Below are 10,806 nucleotides of genomic sequence, written 5' to 3'. Positions count from 1 at the left end.
TCTTCTTTGATATGGAGGGGTTCTTTCTCATGAAGGTCTACCCCTTTTCCTTTATGAATATTTTGACTTGTAGGATACTCTTTTCTTTGAGAAGAAGACGCGAGTCCATTATGAGGTGGATATGATATGAGAGAAATAATGAGATCTTGAAGTGGATCAGATTGGACCAAAGAGGAAGAACCCATTGTTAATGTCAGGGGTTCATGAACATCTTGCACTGACACGTTCGAATCATGAGGGGGATTAGGATCATGAGGGGGACTAGGATTGTGTAGTGGACATGGTTCAATGACAAGCTCTTCAAGAGATGGAATGGGAGAAATAATGGGATCATCAAAAGAAATGCGATCTTGGAGTGTATATGGAGCATTAAGACAAGGAGATGGAGGAACAAAAGGATCTTGTGGAGGATTTAAAGGAATAATTTGATCTTGACAAGGAGGAAGATCATTGGAATCCTCTTTAAAGGTGCTTTGCTCTTGACTTTCAATGGGATCATCGGAAAGGATGGAAGGGATATCTGGAATGTCAATGGGATTTGAAAGGACATTTTTTTCATGAAATGGAATGGGATCGTTTGGGATTGGATGGATTGGGATATCTTGATCTTTCTTAGGGAATGGAGTGTCAATAGGACTTTGGATAGGATGGACAAGAATAGGGGAATCTCTCATGAGTGTCTGGGAAGATGGGGTCCTGGTCAACAATTGGATGGGATGATAAGGTTTCAAGATCTTGATCTTGATCTGTTTTAAGACACGTTTCTTCATGCTCTAAATTATCCTCTTGACATGGGGTTGGACTTTGGATATACATGGAGGATTCTGACAAGGGCTCAATGTTTTGGGATGAAGGAAATGCACTTTGAACATTTATGATGGATTCTGACAAGGAATCAATGCTTGAACATGAGGTAGAAGGACTTCGAATGGGGTCCTCTAAAACAGGTAATGGCAATAAAGTGCATGGTGGCATTGGGTCTTGTATTTATGAAACATGACAAGGATGTGCATCATGAATTGGATTATCTTGGCAATCAATTATGGATAGCCCTTGGATAATTTCATCTTTGGGTGTATTGTTTGATGAGGACAATATGGAAGGTTCTTGTGAAACTTCTAAAGGTGTAGGGATAGATGCCACTAGAGAGTCAATTTGTTATGGGGGGATGAGGCATTGCTAGACATAAGTGTATTATCTTGATCTTCCTCAAAGAACTCACTTGGTAGTTTCCTTAAGATCCTTGCAATAAGGCCACCTTTCTTTCGAGGTTTTGACATGGTTGTATCTGGAATTTGAACTTGTTTGGAAAGGAGTTGGTTTTGGTTTGATGTCATGTTTTGATATTGGTCTTGGTTCAATTGTTCTGACATGTTTGAAACTTGGGTTGGTCTGTGCTGCAACCTTTGTTTCTGAATGTTTGGTTGTAGTTGTTGACATTGATATTCCACCATTGGTTGAACTATTTGTGGACATTGTATAGTTGGTTGGACATATTGTTGAAATTGGACCATTGGTTGTGTTGGTTGTATATGTTGGACCATTGGTTGTGTCTGTTGGAAATGTTGTTGATTTGAGATTTGATTGAATGAAATTTGACGAAATGAATTTTGATTTGGGACTTGATTGAAATTTGTGCTTGTTTTTTGAAATTGTTTCATCATCTCTATTTGAGAGATGAGAGTTGGTATGTCTGATCGTTCGATAAGAGCTTTTACATCAATTGGCTCAAATTTTGGGTTTGGACCTTGAAATTTTTTAAATGTTTTGGACATTTGTGATCTATGCTTCCCAATGTTTTTCACTTTTTGTTCCAAGATCTCTTTTTCTCGAACTAGTTTTTCCTCTAGTTTTTGTATTTGGAGTCTTGTTTCATCATAAAAAGTTTGACCGATATTGCCTTGTTGTTGGGTTGGATATAATTGTGATTTTCTTGGATTAAAATTCGATTGCATTGTCGGTTGATACGTCAAACTTTGTTGCATCATTGGTGCTTGGAACCTTGTTTCAATAGACATGTCACTATGCAATGTTTCTGGGATTTTTGATTTTAAAAGGATGATGTATGATATGCAACTAAATGCAACCTAAATAAATGAAAATGCAATCTATGGCAAGAATGCAAACTATGTTTTTGTTGTTTTTCAAGATTTGGACAAACTTTTTGGAATGCAAACCTAAAGACTCAACCTTGGGAAGTTGAAATGAAGCCAAGACCTTAAAGGACAAAGGACCAAATGACAATAGGACAAATTGACAATATCTTACCTATATGCTTGGATACTAAGCTAGGTTTGACAAAATGATATTAATGAAAGGACAAATTTTAGACAAAGTCAAGACTCCCTAACAACAACCTAGGGTATCATCCAAAGTTTTTGATTTTTCAAAATTTGACAAACAAAACTTTTGAGACTAAATGCAGGAAGGCAATGATTATGACAATGACTTAGGACATGAAAATTATCTAAAGATTTGATATGACAAGATGAAGCCAAGACAAGATGACAATACAATGACAAGGATATGCGAAGACCAATGACTTGGAATATGCAAAATGCAACCTAGGAAAGACCTAATTTTAGCATGACAAGGATAATGTAGGAATGTCACCCAAATGGAAATCTAGCCTAGATATGACAATGAAATGCAAACTTAGGGAAATGATTTTAGGGAAATGATTTTGAACCTAAGTGCAAAATGAGGACGCTTGCAATGAAAAGGACTAAAATGAAGGGAGATGACAATATGTCCTAGGACCTAAGTTGGACTATGCAAAACCTAGCCAAAGTGACATGAACTTTGAAACAAAGGTATTCAATATTCTGACAAGCCATGTTCAAATGTTGGATGAATACTTGGACAAATTTGGACTTTTGTTTAGATTTTGTTTTGCATTGAAGTTTGTTGATTTTGAAAACACAAGTTGATTATGAGCACTTTTGAAAGTTTGTTTTTGATTTAACCTTTGACAATCACGGAAGACAAAATGTTTGTTTGACTTTGACTCAAGACAATCAAGCACATTCATAACAAATCCTATGGCTAGCAAGGGCAATATCTGTTGAATCCTCTAATCAAAATACAACACTCAGCCGGATAACTAGACGCTTGGTAGCACTGGCTCCCCCTTACAGTGCACTCACTTCTCGGGCATACCAAGCTTCGAGTTCAAGGGGCATCACTTCCCAAGAACTTGCTATCTCTAACTAAGGAGTACATGAGAGGTGTCTTCGGCATGCGCGTATCACAACGCCTGAGCCAACAGATAGAAGGATTTTGGCCTCTAAAAACAAGAGATTCTAGTAAGGGCATCCGTTCGGGTGGGTATTGATCAGGCGAATAAATCGTCGCAATACCATTCCAACACCCGTTGTCTACAACTTTCGTTGCATCCACATTTATTTAGAGTGGTTCAGAAGAGCTTGGCTTTAGCCCGTCACCACTTAGGGTCATTCCCTCTCACCAATACCTGTGCGAAGTGCCAGGCAGATCGGGAGGTAGACCCAATTCTAAGGGTTAAAACATGCAATCAAACTAAAAGCAACCAAAGCATGCATGGTGTTCATTAACCTTTAAGAAATTAAATGTGCAACTACTTTAAAAATCACAAACAAAATGTTTTAGTGAAAGTCTTTGACCGCGTCCTGCATAAGATTTGTTAGTAGTTGTATTTTTTTAGTCTTCGTCACGTAACGCCAAGATGCTGCACAAAGAATTAGTACCAAAGAAAAACCAGAATATAAGAACATAATGAAAACAAAGTAATTTGCAAGTAAAAACATTGGTTTCACCTCTGTTTCTGGCCTTACACAGGCGCATAATGTCTCAACACAGGCGCATGATGTCTTGACATAGGCGCAGATCCCTTCAACACAGGCGCAGGATGTCTTGACATAGGCGCAGGAGTGTCCAGAAAGCTTTGAGTCGCCCTATTTCTTGAGTTTTTCACCTGCAAATCAGCTCAAAAGCACTCAAGACATGGTTAAGGGGTTAGTTCACGTTGGGTTCACCAGAAAATGTAGATAGGAATTTGGAATTCATCAAAGCAATAGATATTATACTAGCTCAACCACAAAAACTAGATTGCAATGATAAGAAATCCTAATTACAATCAATAAAGGCATGAAGATGAAATACTACAATAAAAAGCAAACCAAAGCATGTATCTCCTTCATTGTTCCTTCATTGTTCTTCTTTCTCCTTCAAATTACTTTGTTTGTGGATCTCACCTACAAGTGCAAAAGCATAGTATGAAAGCAAGATTGACAAGATGAAATGGCAGCATAAGGATACTAGAAGCGTGGTTTTTTCTCTTTTTTTTTTTGATTGAAGAAAATCATCCAATTTATAGACAAATTGGAGAGATGACAAGATTAGCATGAAGAGATTTGAAAGGAAATTTCAAATCAAGAATGACAAATATGACAAATTATGACAAAATTGACATTTTCTATGCAAGATTGATTGATTGACAAAATTATGACAAATTATGACAAGATTAAAATGTCATTCCCATGACAAAAGGGAAGAGAGAAAATAGCCTCCATGATTGCAACAAATTATAGCATAAATATAGGAGAAAATTAGGGGAAAAATAGGAGAAATAGAAATTAGGAATTAGGAGAAATTAGTAAATTGGAAAATTGAGGAAAAAGATGAAATAGAAATTAGGTGAATTAATTAATAGGTTTTCATCCATTAATTAATTCATGAAAAGACCTAGGACTAAATAAATAGATTTATTTAACCCACCAAGAAGGAGAAAAGAATTTAATGATCAAATCATAAAACCCTAGAAATGAGAGGACAAGAAATTAGGTCAAGACAACAAGAAATTAATGTCGATTGGAGAAATAATTTTGATTGACAAAGGACCAATGCTGATAAATGATTGAGATTGATTGACAAATTGACCAAGATTGATAAAGAGATCAAATTGATAGGCGCCAATTGACGAGGAACAATGACTAATTGATCCAAATTGACATGATTGAAAAGGACAACGATCGATGACAAATCGATCGCAAAATGACAAGATTGACAAGAGGACAAAACCCTAATTCTATTATCGATTAGAATTGACGATGTCCAAAATGATGATAAATGAGCACGCACATTGATCCGACAGGATAAGATCGACCAAAATCATGACTGAAGATTGCTATTGACAAGACCTAATTCGAAAGCGAGAAAAATGAGGAATGTAGAAGAAGGACTCGATGCTCGCAAATGATAAAGACCAAGTGCGCAACATAGAAGAAATGTTAATGCAACGCAAAAACCCTAAAATAAGGCAATGCACAGATGTTAAAGTATGACTCCGCAAGCGTTGACCATTTTTAGACGTCTACAGTTATGTATCCATAATTGATAAGAACTTCTAAGAGAAGAAAACTAAATGGCAATAAAAATAATGTGTTGCAACAAAAAGTAAGTCGAATGCTCCCACATTTAATGGTAACAATAAGATGTCTTCGAGGCTATGCTTACAAAATAAAAAAATATTTTACTATCAATCCAATGAAGAAGATCATACAATTCAATTTAATACGTTTGCATTTAGAAGATATTTCTTATGATTGGCAATAATATGGTTTGCTTGCAAAAGGATGTACACTCATGCAAACATTTGATGATTTTAGTTAAAGATTTTGGATGATTTAGAATGACAAGATGAGATGACATTTTAGAGAATTGACAAATATCGAACAACACTTAGTTGAATCTCATTTTGAATTTTAACGAATTGCAATAATGGTACTTGACATTTGTAGCAAAAACATTTTTCTATTTGGTGAAGGTTTGCTGAAACCCCTCAAAGGTATTGTAAAGTCTTTTGCATCTTATTCTCTACAAGAAGCCATCAAAAGAGATTTAACACTCGAACCATCCATGCTTAAGGGAAAATTTTCATCTCAATACAAGGAAACCAATTTTGTGCAAGATAGGTGCTAATTTATTGTAGGGCCAAACTAAATTTCATTGATACAAGGCTTGGTGGTTGAGAGAGAAATACATGCGGATTTTGAAGGATTTAATGTCATTGTTGTTGATGGGTTCAACATTCCATGCACTAGATTAATTCAATAGCTCAACATAACCATGGGAGATTATAAAGCATGTGATAATTTATATGTTGTGGGTTTAGGAGATACTAAATGGTTTTTGGGTGTGCAATGGTTGCACTCTCTTGGTGAGGTTTCACATAACTTCAATCCATATAGGTCAAGTTTAAATTTGAAGGGAGAGAGGTGGTGCTTATAGGAAGTTTTGTTTGAGCACTATAAGTTATTAGAACTAAAAGAATGGAGAAGACACTATTCATGAGATGATTTGCCTAGGCAACAATCTATCTATTTATGCTTGCAAAACTATCAATGAATACGCATTGCACTTATGTTGGCATTGAAAACATTTTTGATAAACATAGTAGGGTGTTTAGTGGTTCATCTTCAGGACTACCAATTGATAGAGGAGTCTAGCATATCATAGAGTTGGAACCAAGCTCTAAGCCTATCATGGCCATTGCAACACAAGATTGCACAAAGAGATTAAGAAAAGACCATAAAAGAGCTCTTGGTGATCAACTGCATTAGACTTAGTTCTAGCTTTTTTTCTTCATTCATGGTTATCGTGAAGAGAAAATGACACGATATAGGCATGTATTTGATTATAAAACTTTGACAAGAAGACCATAAAAAATGGGCACCCATTCCTAGGTTTGATGACCCAATTGATAGATTATATTGAGATGTGTATTTAAAAAAATGATTTGAGATTAGGCTACCATCATATATATTTAAGTGATATGGATATGCATAAAGTGTGTTATTTTGGGCACCTTGAATTCTTGGTCATGTCATTTGGTTTGACAAATGCAACAACTACTTTCTAATCACGCACAAACCATGTTTTCAACTATTAATTAATAAAAAATATTTTGTTGTTTTATTGGCATTTGGATTTAATATAAGAATTGAGCAGATAGAATGGAACATCTAAATATAATTCTTGGAATATTAGAGCAACAATTTCACTTTGCAAAATAATCAAAATGGGTGTTCTAGGTGAACATATGTACTTGTGCTATGTCATTAGTGTTCAAGCGGATCAAAAGAAGATTTAGATAATCTTGTATTGGCCACCTCCTATTACATTAACATATTCAAGGGGATATTTTGGCCTTTGCAACTATTATACAAGATTTTTTAAGAGTTATATGGAAAAATACTAGAAGTTTTTGATAAGTTTAAAAAGGTAATGAATTCATGTTCTATTTTCACTATCATATATTTCTCACATCTATCTTTTGTAAAATGTGATGCTATATGTGAGGGCATTGAAGTTGTCTTAGTTCATAGGGACATTCAATAGTATCTAAAAGCATAAAATTAGAAAAAAATGTTTCCCTATCTATGACAATGAGATGTTTGTTATTATGCATGTCTTGGCCAAGCTTTAACAATATCTTGTTTGTGAAAGTTGTGTGGTGAAGATAGTTCATAATTGCTTGAATTTCTTCCTTGGCAAATGTGACTTGAATGATAGGTAATAGAAATGAGTAAGTTCAACTTATGATTTTGACATAGAATACATGAAAGAAAAAATGTAGTTACAAATGCTCTTTCTAGGAAACATACTCTATATTCTACTTCTATTATTTTTGTTAATTGAAGTTCTCTATTGTAATAAAATATGTTAAAAATGTATTTTTTTTACTGTATTACTTGATGGGAATGTGAGAGGACAACTTTGTAATAGTAGATTGCCTCATTCATTATAAAAATAAAATCTTCATAGTTGCTAAATTCAATATGAAGGAGAATATTTTAAAGACTTTTCATGATACATAGTCAGTAGGACAACTAGGATTTTTTAATAGGCAAATTAGGGAAAGGTTTTTTCCAGCAAGTTTGCTTCAACCACTACCATCCAATATTAGAAGTGGAAAAGCATATTTGTGGATTTTATCATAGGCCTCCTTAAGGCATATGGTAAAAATTGCAATTATGTTTTGATGGATAGCTTAATGAAATATGCACACACTACTTTTTTTTCATAACTCAAAGCACATTTAGTTGGCCAATTTAGTCTTAGTAAAATGGTTAGGCTTCATGGGTCATATAAAAATATTACTAATTATAGAGAGAGCTCTTTTTGGGAGGAATTATTTCATTTGGATGGGATATAACTCAGTCTTTGGACAAACTATCATCTAAAAATAAAAGGAAAAATAAAAAATGGTGAATGAAAGAAACTTAGGGAACAATATTTTAGATTAACAATCAACTTGAGTTAAGTGGTCACTGTTGGCAGGGAAGGTATAGGAAATAGACATCCAGAGATCACACCACATTTTATCACATTAATGCCATAAAGCATAAGATTCAGAACATAACGTGTAAATGAGGGGTACTAAAGTATGAGTCATGTCCCATCTAGTAGGTACAAATATATTGTAAGTTATGATTACCAATAATAAGGTGAATATAGGGAAATATACTAAAGGCATAAAGAAAGATAGAGGTAGGTGTAATCGAGGTATGACTAGTTGCTGCCATTTGACATAAGTGCATAGCATCAGGATCAACCTTGATTGTAACTAACCAATTGTTAGCAACAAACTTAACAAAACCATGAAGGGTAGAAGTGACCATTGCTAAAGCATGAATCCAAGGTCTACCCAAGATAATATTGTATGGTAAACGTCCCGACATAACATACACCAAGGTTGGAATAGTAATTGGCCCAATCTTTATAGGCAAAATAATAGTGCCCAAAGTAGTTTTACTAGTATTATCAAAACCATGAATGAACAAAGAAGGTGCAACGGTAGAGTTTGAATCAACTTTTATTTTGAGCAATGAATCTAGACTACTTGAGTGCCGAATCAGTATCAATGAGAGTTTGTCTAATGCTGACATTGTTAATATAAACAATGATCAATAACATATATGCTTGGTTACACACTTCTGGAGGTTCATGTGGATATAACGCAATATACAGTGAATTCACATGAATATGATCCATCAACGCATTCACATATGAAGTTCTAGCAAAAGAAGGCAACGAGATCTTTTGAAGAGCTTCCTGAAGCATACCCTAATAAATTGGAGTAGTCTGAAACTAAATCCAAAAGTGAGATCTTAGCTGGAATAACATGAAGTTGCTCAATAAGATCATAATCACTTGGTTTCTTAACTGAAAGGAGCTTGAGGAAGAACTGAAAGTATTAGATTGAGCGACATTTTTCTTATTTCGACGAATGTTATAAGTATGCGCTACCACTCTATAAGAAGCAGCCTTAGACTTTGTGTATCTTGTAAAATGACCTAATGAGTCATTTTGAAAAGGAACACCACAAATAGAAATTACCTTCTTTGGAGAAGGACTAGATGAAGTGACATAAATGACCGATGTCTTACGCTTTTCAGGGGCAACATAGACAACAATGACATTCACAAACTCTCTAAAACTTGTAGAAGAATTAGTTGAAGGAATATGCTCAACATCGACTTGTGGGAGATCAGATGTGAGATGGGAGTCTTTATTCACTAATGCATCATCCGTAGAAGAGAGTGCATTAGAATGAAAATATGGTACATTAACATTAAGAAAAGTATCATTAATCTCATCCTCTTACAATAAAATATCTTCTAAGACATAAGAAGTTTCATGTGAGGAATCAAGGCACAAAGTGACATAGGTAGAGCCAATTCTGTTGGCCATTTGGAGGAATTGATTATGTGTTGCATTGATGTTTTGTCATTGATGTCAACACTAGCTGTTTTCGCTCTTTACCGGTATCCTTCTGTTCCCGGTAGGTTGTTTCATGATGATCCGATATGTTTGGCTTATGGAATTGGCTTAGATATGCTATTCATGCTACTCAGATTCATGTTCAGTCAATTGGTTTTGATTTGGTGATCAAATGCTATCTTGTATGCTGGTAAGCTTGGTTTGTTGATTGTGAGGGTTTCATCGACAGAGCTTTGTTGAAGATCTTTGATGTTATGTATAAGTGTTGTTGGTGCGGCTTCTAGTAGAGATTCAGGATGTTGATGGTGATCGTGTTCGAGACTTGGCTGATTGGGATCATTGCTTTAGCATGTGTGGACCTAAATTGGGTCCGGTACTATCTAGGTTATGGACCAACTTAATGTAACGTGCTGATTGGACTTCTCGATGTGTTTTCAGAATGTCTTATGGGTTGGATATTATTTGTTTGGTCTTAGGTCGACATGTTTTGTAATTATGTAATTGTTTTATTGCTTAGTGGCCGACCTTATTGTTTGTGGTTGAGGGTTTTCTATATATATGATGTAAGATCTCATTGCAGATCATGTATGAGAATGATATAGGAGCGAATAATGTAATAATCATGCATGCAGAGGATTTGGTCGATCATTGGTGATCGAGTTGGGTTTATGTAAGAGGATTAAGTCCTCCGGTATTAAGCTTAACCAGAGCTGTACTCAGGCATAAGAGATGCTATCATTGCAGTTCATTCTTCCTTTTGGATTGTAGTCTGGATTTTTATGTACTCAACGAGACTCCTTTTGTAACGAGCAGTGTGCTCTAGGCCATTGGCCTTCCTACAAGTGCAGGCCCCTCAATTTGTAATCACATACTTACTGCAGAAGTATTATTTGACTGTGGGTAAGCTTCCCACCATGGTTTTTCCCTTTACCGGGTTTTCCACGTACAAATCTTATTGTCATGTGGATGGTATTTATTCTCTAATTGTTGCTTGTGCTTAATTGGTATATATGCTATTTCGGTATTTGGTTTATGCATTCCGAT

The sequence above is a fragment of the Cryptomeria japonica genome, chromosome 6 (assembly GCF_030272615.1).
Source record: "Cryptomeria japonica chromosome 6, Sugi_1.0, whole genome shotgun sequence".
Lineage (NCBI taxonomy): Eukaryota > Viridiplantae > Streptophyta > Pinopsida > Cupressales > Cupressaceae > Cryptomeria > Cryptomeria japonica.
This window is presented reverse-complemented; position numbering follows the sequence as displayed.